Source organism: Protopterus annectens, chromosome 13.part0 (assembly GCF_019279795.1).
Source record: "Protopterus annectens isolate FY-2018-M chromosome 13.part0, PAN1.0, whole genome shotgun sequence".
Lineage (NCBI taxonomy): Eukaryota > Metazoa > Chordata > Ceratodontiformes > Protopteridae > Protopterus > Protopterus annectens.
The window spans coordinates 1,269,223,523-1,269,247,407 of NC_056747.1; positions in this window are offsets into that span (position 1 = coordinate 1,269,223,523).

Below are 23,885 nucleotides of genomic sequence, written 5' to 3' on the forward strand. Positions count from 1 at the left end.
GGACAATACCCTAACCTTGGATTCCTTAATACAATTTACAAAAAAAGAAAAAAAAAACAATATACGCCTTAACTCTGGATGCATCCAAAGCTTTTGACAGAGTTAATTGGGATTTTTTGTTTGCTACTTTGTCCCATTTCAATGTACCTAAATCCTTCTCGGATATGATTAGAATACTCTACACAAACTCTTACACATACCTATACATAAATAAACAGAGATCCAAGCCAATATTGATTACTAATGGAACAAGACAGGGGTGCCCACTTTCACCCTTTCTCTTTAACATTTTTATTGAGCCCTTTTTCCTATATATCACCCAAAATACTCACCACAATATCCCTAAAATCCTAAATACTCACATTGCATTATCAGCTTTTGCAGATGATCTAAATCTATACTTTCAATTTCCCAATTCAGATCTACCTAAAATGTTTGATGCCATCAGGAACTTCTCCACTGCCTCAGAATACCAAATTAATAACAAAAAATCACATATTTTCCCAATCAATCCTAATGCTCACAAATCTTTCTATTTTCCTGAGTCTTCTTTTCAAATAACATATAACCTTAAATATTTAGGTATCCACTTTGAACATAACCAAGCTTCCATGCTTCAAAACAATCTACTTAAAACATGGTCTTCTATACATCAAGATTTACAAAGATGGAAACTTCTGAACTTGGCTTTCTTGTCCAAAGTAGCAATAGTTAAAATGAATGTCCTACCCAGACTTCTATATTAATTCAATGCTTCGGATATGTTAGTCCCTAATAATTTTTTCACCAAAATTAACAAAGACTTAGCTAAGTTCATTTGGTTCCCTAAGTCAGGTAGGATCTCTTACTCAAAATTAATTTACCCCAAGGAAAAAGGGGGGCTAGGCCTTCCAAACTTTCAACTGTACTACAAGATTATTTGCTCTAATAGAGTCTGGTCTATTTCAAATTTTAACAGCAAAACCCATATACACTCTCCATCCTGGTTAAACATTTGGTATCATCATATTATCTCTAACAAAATTAACCCACAGGCTATCCCCTTTCTATCCACTATTTCTATGAACAATTGTAATCTAGCGCATTCTCTGAAGCATAAAATCAGGCTTTTTCAAAACCTTATTAAAGACATCAAACTTGAAAATATTCTTCCCCTTCTCCAACCACTTCATCAAAATCCAAATCTCAAGATCAATAATGAAATGCTTGACCTCACTAAATTCCCTCTCATTAAGGATTTTAATATATGGGATATCCTCAAATATAGGTCAAAAACTATTCCCGAGCTACGGTTAATTTTTGGGACCAATAATAAATACACAGTTATTCTTCGACAATTAAGAGAGATTATACTGGCACAACCTTTCAATCTCTCTCCCAATATTCAGGAAATCAACAAACTAGTCGAAATTATCTCTGTAATCTCATGCACTAAAAAAACAACTTCATCCTCTTACAAAATATTGAATACCTTGCTATACAACTCAAATTGTCTCTTCTCCAACTATTGGAATAACCTTGGCTCTCCTATTACAGAGGATCAAAAACTCATAGCCATAAAATCTACCTTAGAACTCTCCCTCTTTAAGAAACTCTTATATACTCAACTGATGCTAAACAATAACTCTTACTACACCCCTGTAATACTTAATAAATTTAACCCCAACTCATCCCCCTCTTGTACTTGTTGTTCTTATCCGAGAGCGGATTTATTACACATTATGTGGTATTGCAACCACTCTCACAAACTCTGGTGCTCTCTAAAAGTCCGTCTGCAAAAAATGGGTTATTACACCTCCACACTTTCGTGGGAAACAGCCATTCTTCATATTCCTACCTCCAAATTGTCTAAATTACAGCTCCACATTTTAATTATCCTTTGTTCACTTATTAAACTATACATCACTAATAACTGGATGGATCGCACCAGACTATGTTGGAAAGGTTTCAAAGAGATGGCTTACAAACACATTTCAGCTCATAAATTCATTAAAAAGGGTCCCAAAAAGAGAGCCTATTTTAGTAAATTATGGAAACATCTTATAGATTTAATCCTTAGTGAATAACTCCCTATTCATGCATTTAGAGCAATATGTATATGTACTCCTGTTAATTAATGGAGATCCACTGTCAACTCAATCAATGTTATTTTTCCTACTTCCTGTAATACTCCTGTAGAGGGTTGGTAGCATATTATTTTGTAAATATTGTATATAAGTGTTTTTGGTTAGATTGATTACAATGCTTTTCTTGTGTCTTTCTTTTTCTTCTTTTATATACCACTGTTAAACTGTTCTGATACTCATAATATTATGTAACAATACAACGTTTTATTTTAATGTTCTTATTCGCAAAGTTTTCCGTTTTTTCTGTATGCATTGTTTCATATGATGGAAAATAAAAGAATTATTTGAAAAAAAAAAAAAAAAAAAAATGTCTTCACTGAACTTTTCAGAACTTGCAAACAGCTTTATTCATTGTCTTCATTGGGTGATCTGCCTTTTGGCTGAATCAAATTTCTTGGCCAACTGTGGTAATTTACAAAGATGATAGATTCTCTAAGTCACTCAGCAGCATAAATATGTAGCCACAAACATTTCCAGAGGAGATCACATGGTGAGTTAGAGTTAGCCAATCCCCTGGCTCATTGCCATGTACCACATCTAGCGGGACTACCCTCTATTGTAATACTTCCACTTGCAGAAAATCACTGAGTTACGTCAGTATGTATATCAGAAAGGGTTACAGCGAGGCATTGGTTGCTGGTAGTAAGGCTTACTGCTTCCATTAACCCTTTCTGAATGACAGGGAATCTTTTACTGGAATTTTCAAAATCTGTATTCCAGCAAGGAATACCAGCTGTAGCTTAGCAGGTACGCTGAGGAATGGCTCAGAGGGTCACATTCCTGGAAGAGTCATTATTACAAAACATTACACTACCCAGTTTTTAACCTGGTTTTGGACAAAGCAAGTTAACATCCTTTGTTGCATCCTCAGAACATAGTGCTTGGAGTGAAATTTTCTCTAATACTTTTTTTAGCAGCATAAGATTATTTTCTTAAAGTGAGAAGCTTCATGTAGTAGATGCATAAAATCATGTACTTCTAAAACATGTTCAGTTCTTTTTCTTATTTCTTCAGATAACAAAAGCATTTTCTTATTCAGGCTTAGCAAATGTGTTTCATGTTTTGGTTGATGACACTATACACCTCATTATATATCCTATTTGTTTCTCTGCTTATACTCTCTTTGTCATTGTAACTTATTAATAAAGAGAAACTGTAATTTATCAAAATTATTTCAAGATCCAGGAAAGATGGAAATTCCTGAACCACAGTTGATATGCACATATTAAGTATAATTAGATAAACAATCAATAGCAGAATGCATGCTGTAGAAATACATATTTCTGTTCATTCCCTCCTGTCATGGTTGATAAAAAGCAGAATTAGTTATTGTTATAAGGGAGGGCTACAGAATATAAATAATAAGAAAACAAGACTCTCTTCTTACATTTCTGTCACAGACAAACAGATTGTTACAGATGAAATATGCTTTACATTTACCATGGCACAAATTTTAACCTGAGTTGAAAACTATTTCAAAAAGGATCCTCAAGGTATCCATAAATAAATACGAATATCAGTTTACATTTTTAATGGAATATGTTGGTGCTTTGCCTTGTTAACACATTGCATCTTACTGATGGCTTACTTGCTGATTTCTACTTATTGATATGACACTTATCATTGATTTTATGTACTGGTCGAATATGTGTGTTTGCGAAGAGTATGTATGGGTGCGGCATTACCGTTCCAGCATGGTCATCTCTCTTCTCATGTGTGTGTGTGTGTGTGTGTGTGTGTGTGTGTGTGTATGTGTGCAAGAGCTTGTGTGTGTGTGTGTCTGTGTGCACACATGTGTACAAGAGCATGTGTGTGTGTGTGTGTGTGTGTGTGTGTGTGTGTGTGTGTGTGTGTGTGCGTGTGCATGTGTGTGTGCACATGTGTGCATGAGCGTGTGTGTGTGTGTGTGTGTGTGTGTGTGTGTGTGTGTGTGTGTGTGTGTGTGTGTGTGTGTGTGTGTGTGTGTGTGTGTGTGTGTGTGTGTGTGTCTGTGTGAGTCTGTGTACACAAGTATATGAGTGTACATACCATGTGTGTCTGACAGGTTTTATTTTCATCTAGTAAGCCTTGAGGCACTTGCTTGCTGTCGTTTGCACTAAACAGAAATTGCATTAACTCCCATTCAATCATGTTGAATTACATGCTTGTTCCACCACCCAATCTCAAAACTCCCACTTAGTCCTTGACCCTAACCTGAATCTTTGCTCCCTAATCCAAACATTAATACTCCCTCTCATTTCCTAATCCAAATGTCCTCTATCACTCTTTAAAACTCATCTTCAGATCTCTAAACCTAATTTCCCTGATCACTCCATATATGTAAACCTCCCCTCCTGCTTCCTAATCCAGAAATCCTTGATCACTCTCTAAACCTAGGTCTCACTCCCTAAATCTAAATTCTTCCTAATCCTAAAATTCTCCTGCTCTCTTAACTCATATTCCCCAATCACTTCTTGTACCAAAACTCCACTCCCTGAACTTAATTCTTTAAACCTTAATCTCCCCTCCACACTTTAAACCTAAGTCTCCGATCACTTCCTAAATCTAACCTCCACTCCTGCTCCATAAACCTAAAACTCCTTTCCTGCTCCTTAAACTTAAATTCTCCTTCTTTTCACTGACTAAAAACCTAATCCGAAATCTCACTTGCTTCTAACAGCTTTCCACAATTATTCTAAATGAACTTGAATATGTGTTTGGGTAAAGTGTGGCATCTCTACTCTCTCTCTCTCTGCACAGCTACCAACAGGGTCAGATCCAGTACAAGGCAACCTAGGCAGCTGCCTAGGACCTGGTGTTATCTGGGGGGCCTGGATAGGCCATAAAATATTTAACAAAATAAATAAATAACAACCAAGCTATTCCTCAGTACTTACTCTACTCTGCAAAATACCTCTCTTACTGCTTCCATTGAAACACCTTACTCACTGGCTCAGAGTTTGAGCCAGTGAGCAACATTTCCTGGAGCACAAATCAGAAGTGCAATATTTTGTTGCAGTATGCAAGCAACAGCATTTTTTTTAATTTAAACACTTTCTGGGTTTTGGTCTTCTTTAAACATCATCATCTTTGCAAGTAGTATGATGCAGCAGTAACACCTAGACTTGCACAGCAGGGAGTATAAATGAAATGTTTATCGGCATCATCATCATCATCATAATCATCCTCAAGTAGAAGTGGGAGTTTGTATGTGTGTGTGTGTTTGCATGTGTGTCTAAGTAATGACCCTGTTTGATTGCATAACAGATTCAAACCCTGCACCTGGATACCACAGTGGTGTGTCGGTTATCGGTGTCACCTTACAGCAAGAGTTTCCCTGGTTTGATTCTCAGCTGGGGTATCTTCTGTGTGGTATTTGCATGTCCTCCTTGAATTCAGATGGGTTTCCTCTGGATGCTCTGGTTTCCTCCCACATTCCAAAAACATGCATTTGGAGCTTTTCTCCCTGGGCCTCTGCTGAAAATGGGCTCTGTCCCAGTCAGAATTTCTCAGTAAACAAATGTTAAATAAAACCTTGCATGCAGTTAACTGCAGACTTAGTTGTTCATGCCAGTAGATAATTTGCTTTACAATGAGCAAATTTTAATGAGACAATCCTTTGGGGTAACTGGAAGTTTGGGCCAAGCTCCTTAATGACCTGCAGGACTGTGCCAGACAGTTATGGTGAACAGGAAGGAAAATGATAGTAGTAAACAGGTATATCATCATATGAGCCATGTTCTTTGGGTATATCATCATACGAGCCATGTTCTTTGGGTATATCATCATATGAGCCATGTTCTTTGGGTATATCATCATACGAGCCATGTTCTTTAGGTATATCATCATACAAGCCATGTTCTTTGGGTATATCATCATACGAGCCATGTTCTTTGGGTATATCATCATACAAGCCATGTTCTTTGGGTATATCATCATACGAGCCATGTTCTTTGAGTATATCATCATACGAGCCATGTTCTTTGGGTATTTCATCATACGAGCCATGTTCTTTGGGTATATCATCATACAAGCCATGTTCTTTGGGTATATCATCATACGAGCCATGTTCTTTGGGTATATCATTATACGAGCCATGTTCTTTGGGTATATCATCATACGAGCCATGTTCTTTGGGTATATCATCATACGAGCCATGTTCTTTGGGTATATCATCATACGAGCCATGTTCTTTGGGTATATCATCATACGAGCCATGTTCTTTGGGTATATCATCATACAAGCCATGTTCTTTGGATGCGATTCTCTTTATTTTCTTCTATTGAATGTTGGCAGTCTGGGCAGCCACGGTGGTGCAGCGGTTAGCATTGCTTCCTCACAGCAAGAGGTTCTCTGGTTTGATCTCCGGCTGGGGTGCCTTCTGTACGGAGTCTGCATGTCCTCCCTGTGGTCGCGTTGGTTTCCTCTGGGTGCTCCGGTTTCCTCCCAAAGACATGCTGTATTTGGATTGGACACTCTAAATTGGCCCTAGATGTGAGTGTGTGCATGTGTGTGCCTTCTGTGGAAGGTTGGGCACCAGGCTGGCAACTCAACACTGTGAAACTCCACTGTCAATCATGAGCGGACAAGTGATCCGCTGTGGCGACCCCTAACCGGGAAAATCCAAAAGAAGAAGAATGTTGTCAGTCTGTTTATTATTTAGCTGTGAATAAACTGGACAACATTACGCCTCTTTTTAACTATAAATACATTTTAATTTAGTTTGAATTTTTGCCGACACACGTGTGAAATGCCCAGTGATTGACCTACAACATTTTGTCTAGCACTTAGTGCAGATGAGTAAGCTATGATCTGTTAACTCATTCACTCCAATGGAGCTCAGGAAGTTTACACTGCAACTTACAATGGGCGGGGCCTAACCCTTTTGACAGAATCAAATTATGTCCTCACATTTCAAACAAATGCTCATATCTCTAGAACCATAGGGGTAATGAAAGAAGTATAAATGGAAAACTATTGAGGACAAATTAATTTTATAGTCACATTATTCTTTAGGTTCTAGGGCTTTAACCAAATTTTATAAGTCACAGTAAACACAGTAACCATTACATTTGTAATATTTGTCAACAACTTACAATATTGTAGCAACCACTCAACTTACACACACTGTCAACAGTATTTTATTCATCTAGCTGAGAGCTTTCATACAAGGCTGAGGAGTTCTGTTTGTGTTACTTGGTTGCTGAGATATTTAGAAAAATGTAAAAATTATATCAATATAAATTAATATCATAAAAACAACAGCTAATATTTATTTACATGCATTAGACAGAGGTCAAATATTTAAGAAGTTGAGTATGCCATTGGGTAAGCTTTAAGATGAAATCTTTTAAAATCTTGTACATAACATAGTTTTGGAATTACTGATTCAAATATGAACCAGCAATTATTTGATGCCTAGAGGCATCAGTAGGAGTTAACTACAGGTGCACATGCAGGCATCACTTGTATGTAATGCATTAAAGAGCTGTTTCGTGTAATACAGGGTTTGATTCCTGTCACCTTTCATTTGTGGGTCTATATTAAATCAACGAATGCTTAAAATAGCGAAAGCTGATTTATCGACCTTGTAAAAGCGAAAGCTTGAAATGCCAAACACATGGAACAACAATTTTTTTTCCCAGGGGAAAAAGAAACCGCTGTTCCACAAAAAAAAAAAAAAACAACAAAAAAAAAAAAAAAACAAAGAAAAACCTTCAAAACACTAAATAACATTGGGGGCTTCACCACCCCACACCCCCTTACTTAAATATACCAACTCCGAGGTCGCACCACAGTGGAGGAAATGGCAAAGTCCCAAAAAGAGCCCAACGATTTTTTTTCTCTGGGGAAAAAAAAATCTCTGTTCCGTGTCTTCAGGATTTCAAGCTTTCACTTTTAAAGTTCGCTATATTAATCATTCACTGATTTAATATAGACCCTCATTTGTCTTCTCTGTGACTCGGACTAAGTTACTTCACCAAAAAGTAATCCTAGGCTGCTCCTGAAAAGGGTTACTTGTGCCCAGTGGGCTGTCCGAGGCTCTTAGCAAATACTTTACACATTTTCCTTTTGAATTCTTGCACTTTTTACATAGTACTTGTATGAATCCCAGCATGTTTCTTGTAGTTTAATGGGCCGCTAGATGTATTTTCACTAAATTTGAGTTTTCAGTAAAAAGATGTTTACTGTTTCTCATGCTGTTTGTTTTCTATACTAGAATGTTTTGTTTTGTTTAGAAAATGTCTTGTCAATGTTTTTTTTCATAAAATCTGGAATAAAATGGAATCCAAGTCTCTATGATAATGATAGGTTTGCACAGTGTTTATTGTAACTGGGATACTGATATGGCTTGCAGGTGAGTGATTCACTACCCTGCATGGGGTCCCATTTGTCCATGATCCAGCATTATTGGCTCTGGAGGTAAATGTTGCAATAGTGAAGCATTATCTACCATTCAAGTAGGTCAGACCTGTACTGAATGATGTCATATAGGACAGCTATTCCTCATGACAGAGAAGTTAGTGAGGTCAAAAATTAAATGTAAGTGACCTGCAAGCATTTAAGCACCCCTCCAAAATAGTATGTTGCATGCCATAATATCTTGATTTTTGTATGTCATGTGGGTTGTTGAACAACAAATGTGCAGTTATATTGTCTTTGACTGTTTTGCTTTATTTATTGCACTAAAGAATACATTAATTAATTAATAGGCCTGGATTGTGTAATATAGTATAAACATGTTGTGTTTTAGTAATATATGTTTGCAGTACCTTCTTTACAGCGTCCAGCAACTACAAAGAACTTGACATATGTCAGGTCATATAGTTTGCATTATTTGGCATGATGACCAGAATCCTCTGGTCTTTAGCATCCATTATGTAATCTTTGTTGCATATTAATGTGATACAGTTGTCTCAACATGATTGGCTTGTAAAGGATTTTTGCATTTAGTTAAAGGTGCTACTCTGATTGTTAGTACAGAGGACAGCAACTCTGACTTGTTAATGTACTGCTTTCTGTGGCAGTTGTGCAGGATTTAAGTCTCTCTTCCTTTATTTGTGTGAGCTTGAGCAAGTCACCTAACCAGACAGTGCTTTGGAGCAATTGCAAATTTGAATGTATGAATACATTTTTAATTTAGCCACTTTTTGTAGGCGCACTGATGTGTGTATGCACGAGTACAGCACATGCAATACTAGCCCAGTTCTCCTTCTCTGGGCAGTACTCCATATCCACAGCACCTTCACATTTATTGCAATAAATTATATTCCTTCGGTTCGTAAGTTCGTAATAGTTTTGTGCAAGATCATGGAAGTGCTTTATTTTGTTCTTACAAGAGCCACTTAGCATGGAAGGAAAAAAAAAATCAGCCCAGATAACACTGATGTCTGGAATCATTTACTTTAAGCACTGAACTGCCCAAGCTTACCAAAGTGAACCGGGGCATTCTGATTAGCATGGAGCATGTGACATCCATGCATGTCCACTAGGGCAAGTGGCATGTGTGCCTCTGTGGTACAGCCCATCACTATGTTACCATGCATATGTCTCAAGTGTTCAGAATTTCTCAGAATGACCAAATTTTTGCTTCATATTTTTTGTTTGTTCCTCATAAAATTTATGTTTTTTGGGCAAATCATCAAGGACTGAAGTCACTAAACAATGACAAACATTTGAGTTTCAGACTGCATATCCTTCATAAAATACATGCTAATGTAAAAAAAAACTACTATTCTAACAAGTGTCTACATTTATAATAGCAATATCTAATATTTGCTCCTGACTTTGGGCCTTTACCCCCCCCCCTCCATTTTCCATTGTTTTTGGTTTTGTCCAGAAATATTGAGTTAGGAGGTTGAACTGTATAGTCACATGGCACGATTCAGCTTTTTTCATCCATGTCAAAGAGTTTTCCGTATCATTACTTGAATAAACCTACTGACTGACCATCACTACTTCTTTTGGTGTGAACTTTGAGGTCATGTGTGGTGTGCCCAGGAAAGCAAGTTGCTCCTGTTTTTCCTATAAAAAGACATTATGATGCCCCCTTCTCATATTGTATTTTTTTGTCAAAGTATTTCTTTCTTGCATTTAATCTTTTCACATTTCTGTATTTTTCCTATTTGTTGTGCCATTATTATTACTATGTAAAATTCAAATTGCTTGTTATTTTTTTACTGTTGAGATTATGTATACAATTTTGTCTTTGGAGCTTTTCTCCTTGGGTCTTCACTGAAAATTGGCTTCTGGCTCAGTTGGACTAACCCGATTAACAAATGTCAGATAACTAACTAATTAAATAAATAAATAAAGGAACACCTATTGGGGTGATATGCTGGCCCTTTAAAAAGGTTGAGACTGGTTCTAGCTGGAACGGGGTGTTTTCAGATGGCACTGCTTTCACTTATGCTGAGAACAGTGCAGACAGGGCTCGCCTTAACAACTGTGTGTCCCATTTTAGACTAATTTGCTAGGGGCCCAATTTGAACTATTTTAGTTGGGCCCCACAACTTCCCTCCCAATTATTGCCCATCCCCACCCTCAAACCCATCCACCTGCTAAAGTCCTGGACTTAGGACTATTTCATATTAGGTACCAGAAAAGTACTATATGACTGTGCGTTAAAAACAAAACAAATGTATTTATTTATTAGCTTATTTTTTTTTTTTGTAAAATATGTTAAAAGATAAGTAGACTGTCAGCTTATCTTATTTAGTTAAATACTCAACACACACCACCATCTTTGGGAGGTGCTGCAGATAACACCAGGCAGAGCATACTGTTCTGAAGAAACTAATTTTGAAGCATGAAACCTGGTAAAATTTTTCTGATTCATCACAGTCTGTAAATTGTGCCTCCCAAGGGTGGCTCCTGCTATTGGGCTGCAGGATTGCAGCCCCCCAGCTGTAAAATAAAAAAGAAAAGACAAGAAAAGAAAAGAAAAAAAAAAAAAACAATAAAAGCACTTGCAGCACTTCACGATATCTGGACTGCTGGTGAACCAGTCTGGAGCATGCGCACAGAATCCAGACTGTCTCACCAGCAGTCCGGATTAGGAAGACAGAATTCAGCAGCAATATCCCAGAAGTCTATGCAGTTGCAACTGCATAGACTGGAAGGGGATCGGACTGCAACATCCGCAGGCTGGGTAGCACCCAGCTTGCTCTGGTCTCACGGGAAGGACTTGCTCTTGGTGTCAGCTTTTGGATATTATTGACATTAGGGGAAGGACTTGCTCTTGTTGTACGGACAATTGGAACTGCAGGAAGGAATATTTGGGCTTCTTTTGGTTTACGGACCTTAAGGTATGAAACTGTATTTGGGCTCAGAGGTGTGTGTGTGTGTGTGTGTGTGTGTGTGTGTGTGTGTGTGTGTGTGTGTGTGTGTGTGTGTGTGTGTGTGTGTGTGTGTGTGTGGGTAGAATGCCCCACTTGCTATACAGGCTTCAGCCTTGTACCTTTAGTCCAGGTGGCAAGAGCCTAAATTCTCTACCCACCACCATCTGTAAAAAATTGCAGATTTTGCCTCATATTTGTTCTGTTCTGCTCCTCATAAATCTGTGGTTTCTGCATTTTTGTGTCTTTACACAGTCAGTGGTGCAGTAATAGTATTGTTGCCTGACAGCTACAGGTTCTCTGGTTTGGTTCTTGCCTGGGCTGCCTTCTATGTGGTGTCTGTATGTTCTCCCTGTGTTTGTGTGGGTTTGCTCTAGGGTCCTTACATCTTACAAAGAAGTGTCTGGAGTGTTTCGCCAGTGACTTCTGCTGAAAATTGGCTTTTGTTCCAAGTCAGACTTTCCTGGCTAACAAATGTTAAATAAATAAAAATGATAAGCATTTGAATTTCAGAATTCATATTCTTCAGAAAGTACATGGTAACACAAAACCTTTTATTCTAGCAATTTTCTAAGTTTATAAGATGGATATTTGAAATTTGTCCCTATTTGTGGGACTGTATTCTCCCATTATTGGCTTTGTCCAGATTTTTTGTGCTAAGGTTGAGAGCTATGGTAAGAACTGAATTCACTGAATATGTTTGGGGGCTATATTGCCCCATTACTGGCTTTGTCCAGGTGTTTTTTACTGAGAGGTTGAGAGCTATGGTGAGAATTGAATTCACTGAATATGTTTGGGGGCTGTACTCCCCCATTACTGGCTTTGTCCAGGTGTTTTGTGCTAAGAGGTTGAGAGCTATGGTGAGAATTGAATTCACTGAATATGTTTGGGGACTGTATTCCCCCATTATTGGCTTTGTTCAGGTGTTTTGTGAAGAGGTTGACAGCTATGATGAGAACTGAATTCAGTAAAAGTTTGCCATTTAAGTTTCAGTCTTCCTCTCTGTCACAAAACAGCTGATTTGGCACAGTGATATGTTGCTCTGACTGTTTTGCACAGGGTCCTGAGTTCAAGTCTTGGCAGTGAAATGTATAGTGGTAACACAGCATTTTATTCTAACAACTTTCCTACATTATACAAGCAATGTTTAAAATGATTCCCTGGTTTTTGGGCTTTTGTCCCTCCCAATAAATTTTGACTTTTTCCAGATTTCTTGTGCTGCAAAGTTGAGAGATACAGCTGAGTGTTGAGTAGATTTCACAAGGAGCTGAGAGCTGCAGGGAAGCAGTAGTTTAGTGCTGCTTATGCTGAGTCTGCTTGCATTGTTAATAGCACAACAGGTAGTGTACTTGCTTTTGATGCAGAAGGCTGTGGGTTCTACTCCCACAGTAAGTAGATGCATTGCTGATATTGTGCTGTGTTGCAAAGGGGGTGGATGCTGCAATCCTTTTTTGGTGAAGATACCTAGTAACTATGAACCTGTTATCAGTTTGCCATTCATTCCCTATTGCAATATTATTAGCTTATCATTTTTAGTGTAACATAGGCAATTTATTCCTCAAGGGCAACAGGCATTTTATTTGTAGATGAAACAATGAAATATAAAGTTGTTTGCTAGCAGCAACCTCTTCATTAGTTACAGATCTCTTTAATGTGGAATTATTTAGATGACTTTTACTTCTTCAGAGATTGTGCATATTTACTGATACTGGTGGACTGTAGAAGTTTGAGTAGACTTTGATGATGGAAATGTTCTGAATTGGGCAGTTTTGTCATTATTGGTGCATGCATTTTGTTTCATTGTTTACTGGAAAAATTTTCAAAACAATAAATTTAAAAACACCCTCTAAAACTGTACTGCATTGTACAAGGAATATAATTTAATACAATCAGTAAGGTGTATCAAAGATCATGTGTATGTTTCGTGTCCAAGGGGCCTGTGATTTGAAAACAGCTCAAAGTTAATCTTTATCTGCCACTGGCAAAATGTATTTTCTTTTAATGTGGGTTTCAATACTGTTTCAATGAATGTGAGTTTCAAGTGCAGAGAAGTTTTAATGCTAAGTCTATTTTCATTATGAGAGTGCATTGTTTTGTTTAGCAGATATCTATTAGTGTTTGTGCTGTAAAATGCAAAATAAAACTTTTAAATGAAGTCCAAATCATTGCAGAAGTAAAGCAGTATGCACATTGTTGGTTATGGTAAATGGGGTGAAATAGCCAAATAATGGTTCATTGGAATGGCTGCAGGGGGAAGGCTCCATTCAACCATGATTTGGTGAGGGGGGGGGCAGCAAACGCAAAGACAGCCCCGGCTGAATGATACCTCTCAACTGTCCAGATTTTTGCAGAATGAATAGATTTTTGCTTTTTATTTTTGGTTTGTTCCTCATACAATTTGTGGTTTCCTGGCAAATCATTTAGGAATTAAGTCACTAAATAATGATGGGCACTGAGTTTCAGACTTCATAACCTTCAGAAAAATGCATGCTAAAGCAAGACCTGTTATTCTCTAAACTGTCTCAGTATATACAAGAGCAATTTTTAGCACTGTTTATATGTTCCCCCAATATATTTGGCCTTGTCCAGATTTCCTGGATTAACAGGTTGAGAGGTATGTGCAAATAAATTGCTTTATAGAATTAGGCATATCCAAACCTCTCAACTGTCCCTGATTTTGGCACAAAATATTGCTCTTCCCCTAATAATCCCTCTGCAAAATGCCAATTTTGGAAGAAAACGTGGAGGGTTTACAATTAATAAATAACTATAATAATCAGAGTTATATATTACTTTTATTTCAGAAATACACATAGATTATTTTATTTTGTCAGCTGCTCAAGTTAGCAATACTAATATTAAAAAAAGTGTCCCTTCTTTGACAGGTTCCCAGCTGTATTGTGTGGCTATTTTATATTTTTGCATCACATTTTTGGTCAGTTTTTCATAAAATTGTGTTTTTTGGCAAATTAGTGGCAAATCATTAAAGACTACAATTAGAAAATAATGACATATATTTTACTTTCAGATTTCATACCTTTCATAAAATTCATACTAATGCAAGACCTACTATTCTATTATATTTCTAAGTTTATAAGAGCAATATTTAAAAAATGTCCTTATTTTTGGGCCTTTTTCCCACTTCTATTTATGGCTTTGTCTAGATTTCTTGCTCTGAGGTTGAGAGGTATGACAAATGTATAAACTCAGAAAAAACGAACAAACTGCAACAAAATGAAGGAGGAAAAAGGACCACACCAGATACTCAAAACAGTTCCAATTAGCACTTTTGTTTACTAAAATGAGCAAACTTCTTCAGCTATGACAAATGTGTCAGGGCCATCACAGTCAGACAGAGACATTTTAAATTGTGACATACTTGTTGCACCCCACTCCCCCATGTAGTGACTCTGGATGTGTCCAAGCAAGGCAAGGAGCACCTAAGCAGTGTAAATGTGCAGAGTATCCCCCCATCCAAGGTAGACACATGTACTACAGTGGCTTTTCATCTGTCCTTGATTTTGCAGAATGTTCAGGTTTCTGTCATATTGTTATACTGTTGATTTATGCTTATTATTATTCAGAAAGTGCCTGTTGCTCTGTGTTTAAGTAGCAATGCTTTAATGACCATCAGATAAGCATGTCTGAGATTGTAAGATGCAAGTAACCTTTAATAAGCATACTGTTAAAGAATTGCCAACATGGAAAGCCTTTCTGTTGTTGCCTTACAGAGAATACTTACATAACTAGATAACGTATAAGCTTTGGATATTGAAATGCACATGACAGTATTTGTAATAAAGGACAGGATTACATTATTTTAAGAAGCTCATTACATTTGTTGGAGACTTGCAGTCATCTTTGCAGGCTTTACCTGTAAACTAAAAAGAATGCCAATCTATTGTGTGTGGTCCATAACCTGTACATTAATCCTTTAAGCAATGTATCTTGAGCTTGTTTCTTGTTTGCTTTTCATTTACTTTGATCATGTTTAAAAGCAAAAACACAACATCCATGGGACCGGACAACATCCCAGGCTGCATTTTACATGAACTTCAGAATGAACTGGCTCCCCATTTAAGCACCATGTTCAATAATAGCCTCACATCAGGCTTTGTGCCCACTGAATGGCGCACAGTAACAGTTATTCCACTCCACAAAGGGGGAGCCACCACTGATCCTAGGAACTATTGACCTATTAGCCTGATGAGCCTGGTCTGCAAGGCCATGGAATGTATCATCATGGAACTCATAAACAAAGACATTGGTAACCTCCAAACTCTGGATCCCACCCAGTTCGGTTTTGTGAAAGGCAGATCATGCCTCCTGAACCTGATCAACTTCTTTGAGGCAGTCATCAAAGCCATAGATGAGGGTAAGGTGGTTCACACAGCCTATCTTGACCTCACCAAGGCTTTCAACACCATCCCCCATTCTGGAATTATAACTAAACTCACTAAACTAGGTATAAATCCCTATGTCACAAGATGGGATGCCAACTGGCTCACTGACAGAACCCACACTGTGAAAGTTGCAGACTCCAAATCTGACCTCAAAGCAGTGACAAGTGGAGTACCACAGGGTTCTGTCCTGGGACCTCTCCTGTTTGGTATCTATTTCTCTGAAGTACAGGCTAACACAGAAGGCCTCTGGCTAATGTAGCTCACACATGACTGCAAACTAGGAGCCATAGTCAAGTCCCCAAATGATGTGGACATCCTACAGAAGGGCCTCGCTGACACAGATGCCTGGTGTCAGAGCCACGACCTCAAGCTCAATGCCAAAAAGTGCAGTGTCATCCCCTTTGGTAAAAACTCTGTGCCCATGAACTACCACATAGGCAGCAATCTACTTAACACCAAATGTGTGATAAGAGACCTTGGGACCCAGGTGGACAGTAGTCTCTCCTTTGATAGGCACTGCTCATACACCACCTGCTTTATGACTATTTCTGAAAGTTTATTTTTATTTATTTAATTACTTGCTAAGCTAGGTAAGTGGACTAATGCTTGCAGACAATTTTGTGTTACAGCCCAGGTCACAAGGGCAACTGTAAAAATCACATGAAACTTTAATTTCGTGTAGCCACTAAACAGCATGTTTTGGCAGATGGGTGGAAATCAGAATGCCTTAATGAAACCCACATGGATGCAGAAAGAACAAGTAAAACCCATAATTTCAACAGTATACTTTCTCTTCAGCCCAGTGCAACCATTTTCTGCCTTTAGGTTTCCCTGAGTTTGATTGCCACAACCTTTACTTACTTTCTGTCTGACCTTGAACAAGTCAATTAACCAAGCAGCACTCCCAGATTGAGCTTGAAATTGGTCCATGTCTATCAATGCTCTATTTTGATTAACCAACTGGGCGTGCCTTCATTGAAGGTTGAGCATCGAGCTGGCACCTTGGCGTTTCGTAAAAATCTACTGCCAATCATTAGCGGACCGGAATACGGCTGTGGTGACCCCTTACCGGGAAAAGCCGAAAGACAAACAACAAAAACAACACTGATTTCATTACTTTATTTTCATTTGTTGAATGGGCGTGCCTTCGTTGAAGGTTGAGCATTGGGCTGGCAACTCAACACCATAAAAGCCACTGCCAATCATTAGCGGACTGGAGTTCCACTGTGGCGACCCCTAACCAGGAAAAGCTGAAAGAGAAACAACAACAACAACTTTCATTTGTTAACTGAAGAAGTTTGACTGGATTTAGAACCCCATTTCAAAGGAGATCCATGGAGAAAAGTTCCATTGGTACAATACAAGACAGAATGTGAATAAACACAGCAAATTAGACATCAGTGTTATCTTTAACAAGGCAGTAGTAGAAACTGATACAAAGTACCTAATTGAATTGGTTCACATTACATAAAAGCATTTTAAATAAAAGTTCACTGGTACAATCACACTGGTATGATATAGTCACACTGCTGCAATCAAAATATCATGTTGAAATGGATTATATTCTATGCAAGCATTTGTAGATGAACAACTGAAAATATAAGTATGCATTAGTAAACATATAGACTCCTGCATTAATGAAGGACTTAGCCAAGTTATTCAGGTTGCATTCGGGTAATGTACCCTTTACAGGGTAGAACAGCAGGTAGGAAGTTATAGTCATGACAAAGTTAGTTGTGGGCATTAGTACCAAAGAGCATTATCCTAAGAGTGAAGAGTATAGCAGTACTTAGAATAGGCTTAGAATAACTAAATTTTGTTTACAATTGAGTCGGCACGGTTTATTACTAAGGCCAAAATGTCTTGGGGACATACCTCTCAACCTCTTGGTGCAAGAAATCTGAACATGGGGGGACAACGTTTCAATCTGGATATCCTGTGAAAAAGTGGACAGTTGAGGGGTATGTTTGGGGGTGTGGGAACTTGGTGGTAAAGGATAGAGTTGACTTGGTGAGCAATAAGGGGCATAGCCAGGGGTCCTTGAAATTGTTCTCCCTCCCAATTTTGTATGTGATTCTAAAACTATGGTATCCCTGCTGTACCTTTATGAGTATAATTGTTTTTATTACTGTTTCTCTTCTTTTGGCCAAGTAGAACAATTTTTCTATCTATTCTGCCTCTCTCAACTTAACATTTACATCTTGTGTTTCACTGTTCAGGAATTATTTTGCTTTAGTTTGCAACTGCAGTAAGTATACCTTTGCCCTACCACTGAACTAGCAATATTCTCTCATAAGATTTGGAGAACCTACCCCCCATCACAGTATTTTTTTGCCCTTCCTGCTGTTTATTTCCATATTAGCAGAGGCTGACTATTCTCCATCTAGTTTTGGTAATTATATTCATTAGCATCCAATTATATTCCACATGGCAGCAAAAGAACAAGAAAAAAAAAAAAAAAGAAAACACAGAAACACTGTCAATCTTCAAAATTAAAGGCATACTAATTTTGTTCTGTGACTGCAGCTGGAATGATAGACAATGCCAAATGGTTAATCCAGCCTCAGTGTTGGGTTAAAACCCTGATGGGCACTTAGTAACAGCACTTGGCTACTACAGGAGAACGAACAACGAACACTTTGAGTCATTCAAATTGCATGAAACTACAGTATTAATAATGTTAGATTAGCAACTATTGCAGTGCATGACAGGAAATGTAGTCATAGCTACTGCAGAAGCAAGACTACAAGTAGGAAATGTCTTTAGATTAGCCACTATTGCAGTGCATGACAGGAAATGTAGTCATAGCTACTGTAGAAGCAAGACTACAAGTAGGAAATGTCTTTCACTCTAGTGTAGTCTCTCTCCAGCTCACTCTCAGGCAAGTTTTGTGGCATGCATAAGGCATAATGACCCTGTCATAACCTAATATGGGGCCTCCTGTGAAAACAAGGCCCTATTGGGCCAAATATAACCAAACGACCCAAGGCTAGCCTAAGTGCAGGTATCACTATGATGACCTGAGGCAGTGTTACCCTGACCCTCTTCAACAGTTGAAGGCAGAAGGTAAGCAGATGCAACCAAGATGTACTGTAAATATTTTTATGTTTTCCATTTGTCTCCCACTGTGTTATGTGCTGTTCATGTATGCTTAATTATTTTTGCATCTGCTAAGGATCATTGCTTAAAAATGGCTGGCTTCTGCAGAATGTAGAAGTGCCTGTACAGAAAGCAAGGTGTGAGTGTGTATTGTATAAAATTATTCCCACTGTATCTTCCATATGAAGGCCCAGCTGAGGTGGAGGAAGTGCAGTGGTCATGTTCATGTCAGTCTCTACAAGCTACTGAAGCTACCACTGAGTTAGTCTATCCTTCCCTGGAGGAGAGCAAAGGCTTCTGTGCTGTATGTGGCATGACATGGTTCTGTGATCCTTCAGTCCTGGCTTCTGAGGGGAAGAATGAAGGCTCCCCTTCTGAATGTGGAAAGGGGTATCGCCTGTTCTGACACACCAGCAAGTGAAGAATGTGGTGGCTGCTGCTGTGGACCAGTAGCTAAATGTCAACATCAGCAACATGGAGCACTTTCTACAGCAATATGGTAAGTTATTTGATTGGTGACCCTTGACCATCAGAACTCTGGAGGAGTATAACCAGCCTATGACATTGGCTACAGGGGGAGTGATGCTTGATGTTGTTGACTTCTGGGCCAATTTAGCAACCAACAATGCTAGTAGCTCACCTTATCCTCTTTGTAGTGTGAAACCTCCCTTCTGTGTCATTGCATATAACTTGTTCATTGCCCAGCCCTCCACATTACTACTCATCTACTCTACTCTCTGTCTGTGTCATTCATCCACTGTCCATCCCATCTTTTGCAAGTGCATATTCCACCTGTCCTTTTCCCTATATACCACACAAAGCCATCCAGCATTACCTTTTCTATCTGCTTTTTTTCATATTAAAAGTGAGAGCTGTCTCACAAAACATATACCCTTCCACCCCCCCACCATCTGTTCCATGCCACTTATCCTTGTGTTTTCTCTTCTGCTTGCTGTACCCAAATTTCCTGCTTCCCTATCTATCCCTTTTCCTTCTCATTTGTATGACAAGCATGGTTGTCTCTTTTGGCGTGCACCTCCACATTGTCATTCCTTTCTATTGCTCCGCTGTATTGCTCCTCCAGTGGCTGTGTGCCATGGCCTGTTGCTAGTCATTGCTGTATTAAACCACACTCTAATGGGTGTAGAGAGATGGCCTTCTTAGTGGCACGTTGCCCCTGCTCATTGTGGTAGTGCTACTTTTCTGTTTTTCCTGCTGTAATGCTGCACTGTCTGGCACTACTTCCTTTCTGCTTCATTATATGGCATTTTTGTGGTATGTAGCTATTGTCGCTTGCCTATTATAGATCCCTAATTAGCTTCCTACCACATGGCATCACACCTCTCAACATCTTAGAGGAAGGAATATGGACAAAGCCATAATAATGGGGGACAAAGGACCAAAAATAGGGACAATTTTTAAGCATTACTCTTAAAAACTTAAAAACTTTACAGAATTGCAAGTTTTGCATTAACATGAATTTTCTAAAGGGTATGAAGTCGGAAACTCAAATGTCTGCCATTATTTTCTGATTTAAATGATTTGCCAATGATTTTCCAGAAAACCACAATTTTATGAAAAATGGACCAAAATTATGAAGAAAAATCTGGCAATTCTGCAAAAATCTATACAGTTGAGAGGTATTTAAGGCATAGTGAGTACCCTCAGATTTAAAACTCTATAGGTTCACTACACCCCTGTATGAATCCCAGCCAGAGTGTTTGTAAAATTACATAATGCTCCATTTTAATACATACACTATACTATGCCTAAATGTTTTCAGTTACTAAACTATATAACTACTGTAATGTTTTTCGTAGTATGTGTATAATGTGTTGCTTTTCTCTGAACTGTTCACTTAATCTGGGTGCAGACCAGTATAGAACATTGTTATCCAAAATTAAATAAGTATATTAATACTAAGCTGATGCAGAACAGTGGATCCAGTGGGAAAGGTCATGTTGGATGCTGTTTTGGTATCATAGTGCAAACAGCAAGCAACCAACCAACCGACCTAAAGTGTGAGGTGACCCAAATAATATATGCTGGTTGTTGTTTGTTTCAAAAGCAGAGATGATTTAAACTGCACTATCTTTTTGCTTATTATTGGAAACCTACACCCAAGTAACGAGATTAAAAGATTGTGTCATGTATGTCATGCATGAAAAATTTTCCATGGGATCTTCTTCATGCATTCCCATTAGCAAGCCTTGATGCTACTGAGAACTGATTGCACAGCCATTGAGAGCAAATAAACAAAGTCCGTGTACCTCTGTAGTTCTTTGAACTACTGTCAAAGATGGATGGAATCTGGGTCTATAGTAAATGGCTGAAATTTTCTTTCTTCGAAGGCTCATTCATCAATTCCTATCCATTGAAACTAACTTCAGCAAACATTGAAATTCCTTACAGGGTAAGTAACCAATTGGACAACACTACAACTTTGCCTTTTCCCCACCTTAGTGTGACCTCTAAATTGCTATATATAGTTAGGGGGTTGTGGGTTGGCAAAGCCTCCTAGTAGGGTGGATTTGATTAAGTGCAATATGTGTTTTGGTGGGGTAGTGGCCAATTGGTTACTTACCCTGTAAAAAAAATGATGTTTGCTGAAGTTAGTTTCAATGGATAGGAGTCAATGAATACATCATCAATAAAAGACGATTTTGACTATCTAATATAGACCTATGGAATCTTGGGGTGTGGCCAGGATGCTGACAGGCTAGCAGCCCAGTTTTCTTGCTCTGCTACTGTACTTCTATTTCTGACAGGACATTTTATTTTTATAATATCATAAACCAATTTTTGAACAAAATCAGTGACCTGATACTACATAGAAGGATATTATCTAAAATATTTCTAAATATTTGAATTTTTCCTGTCAAATTATTCATTTGAAAGGTCTGTACCAGTAGCTGTAAAATGAGTCATTCAAAGAAAATCTCTCAGGACTTGCATTTAAAGAAAGAACTCCAATCTGTTCTTTCTAACATACAAGAACTTTCTTTAAAATGGACAGAATGGATAAAAAACTTGACAGCTTTAAAGGAAAGTGTACCAAACACATGGAACAGATACACAAGATTTTAAAACAACAGAAAACTCAGATGTCTGGAATGGAAGATGCCCTTAATGACACAGAAAGCAGAGTATCTGAAGATGAAAACAACACTGAAGTTCTACTGCAATAGAATGCCTCATTACTATACAAAACTGATGACTTGGAGAACAGATCCAGGAGAAATAACATTCATATTTTTGGAATGCCTGAAAAAATAGATTGAAAAAAATATGGTCAACTTTCTTACTGCCTATCTTCCTAAGGATCTGAATTTATCTGAAGCTATGTTGTATGGTGTAGAAAGAGCACACAGGTCTGTAGTTTCTAATTCAGCAAAAACTAACTCTTCTCATCTCAAGACAATGAGCTAATACTTAAAACAGCCTGGTCCAAATCTGTTATTAAATTGGATGACAAACTAATAAGATTTGATAATGACTATTCTAATGCTGTGATGATGAAAAGGAAATGATTTTTTTGCCTCTTATAAAAGAACTTAAAACAATACAGTTTAAGGTGCATTTGCTCTTTCCTGCCAGGCTCAAAATATTCCTTCCGAATTAAATTAGACACTTTGAAGATATAAACTCTGCACTGTCATTTTTAGAAACAAAATACATTCTAGACCAAACTGAAGAAATGGACTGGAACAATAATACTTTGAAGAGGCAAGCAGAAGTAAATACTGGGAAATCCAAAGAGAAGAAAAAGAAACTAATGGACAAATGACTCTTAGCTTTATTATCCATGACAAAGTTTACCAATTCGGTTACTGGAGGTATAGGTGAAAGGAAAGAAACAAGGATTCACTTCTCTGTAAGGTAAATAAATGTCACTTTTTATTTTCCAATATGCATTACCAAGCTAATATTCTATATTTTATTTTCCATATTAAATATATGCCTTAGGTTAATAAGTATTAAGAAATTAATAAGCTTTATTTACATATATATCCTGGTTTCCTTTCTTCATAGATGTACCACATAAATCCTAAAGTGATAGCTCATGATAACAGCATAGTAACACATTGCTCAAGTGTGCTGTGAATGGACTGAATGTTTATGGTGGTTTTAACTATTAACTACTACTTCACATGTCATGGTTGATTGGAATATGTGAGGTGTTGTATGTATGAGATTTGGATGTGGTTTCTCTAAACAATATCAGACTGTTATACTGTTTATGAGTGCTTCTTTACTAATATAGTGATACAATGGTGGGTGTTTGCAGTGTGTATGAAGCTGTTTACTTTTTTCCCTATTTTTTCTTTTTTCTTTCCTTATATAGTCTTATCTGTGATGTTTGGTGCCAATTTATTTGTTGGGAGGGAGTTAGGAGATGAGAAATACAGTAGTTAAGACAATTTCTATGCTTTAACACTGGGGGTTTCACTTTGAAACCTGTCAGGCATTCTTTTGTTCTCCCCTCCCCTGCTTGGATAAATACACAAAAAAAGAGAAAAGAAAGAGAGAGACAGAGTGTGCACCAAATAGTTACAACAAAAAATAAAATGATAAGAAGTGTTACAGCATAGGTTCTTTGGTGTTAACCACTTATACAGCCTTCTTTCTCAGTGTAACATGAATGAAAGTTGTTTACTGACAGTGGTGTTTCCCTTTCACAGAGCAGGTTCCAATAGAATGTTTCTTTCCCACTAATTTCTGGCAGGAAACAATTTATACAGAGTTGTGTGTGTGTGTGTGTGTGTGTGTGTGTGTGTGTGTGTGTGTGTGTGTGTGTGTGTGTGTGTGTGTGTAAGAAATACTGGATAAAATGTTGTTTTGTGCTTGATTTTAACACAAATTAAGTGCAAAATAGTAGCAGGTGTTAATTAGCTTGCACTCTCTATTACATTTACCTCAAAATTACCATTTTAACACTT